Genomic DNA, 472 nt, shown 5'->3' with positions numbered 1-472 from the left:
ATTACCACACATGAGCTATGAAAGGTTGGTGTCAAGCACAGCACATTATATCATAACCACAGGATAGCCACAGTACTATGACACGGTATGATATATATAGGACAAGAAATGACTCTGAAAATAAAAAAGAAGAAAAAAATAGACATGATGTTCGTATCTTGCACTGCTACTAGGCATATATATATATATATATATATATATATATATAATATAAAAAAAAAATATATATATATAAAAATAATATATATATATAATATATATATATATATATATATATATATATATATATATATATATATATACATATATATACATACACATACACACATATACATATAGCGGATGAGATCTCACTTCATATCGGGTCTCTAATTCTGTCACTCAGAATATCTTAACATCCTTAACGAGAAACAGGAAGTCTTAACCTCCAATGGCTGATCCAGGATGTTTCAAAGGGGTAGAGGGGGATGAG

Source organism: Penaeus japonicus, unplaced genomic scaffold (genome assembly GCF_977035675.1).
Source record: "Penaeus japonicus unplaced genomic scaffold, GWHDUDI00000001_assembly GWHDUDI00000010, whole genome shotgun sequence".
Classification (NCBI taxonomy): domain Eukaryota; kingdom Metazoa; phylum Arthropoda; class Malacostraca; order Decapoda; family Penaeidae; genus Penaeus; species Penaeus japonicus.
The sequence above is the reverse complement of the archived record's forward strand: the minus strand, read 5'-3'. Positions refer to the sequence as shown.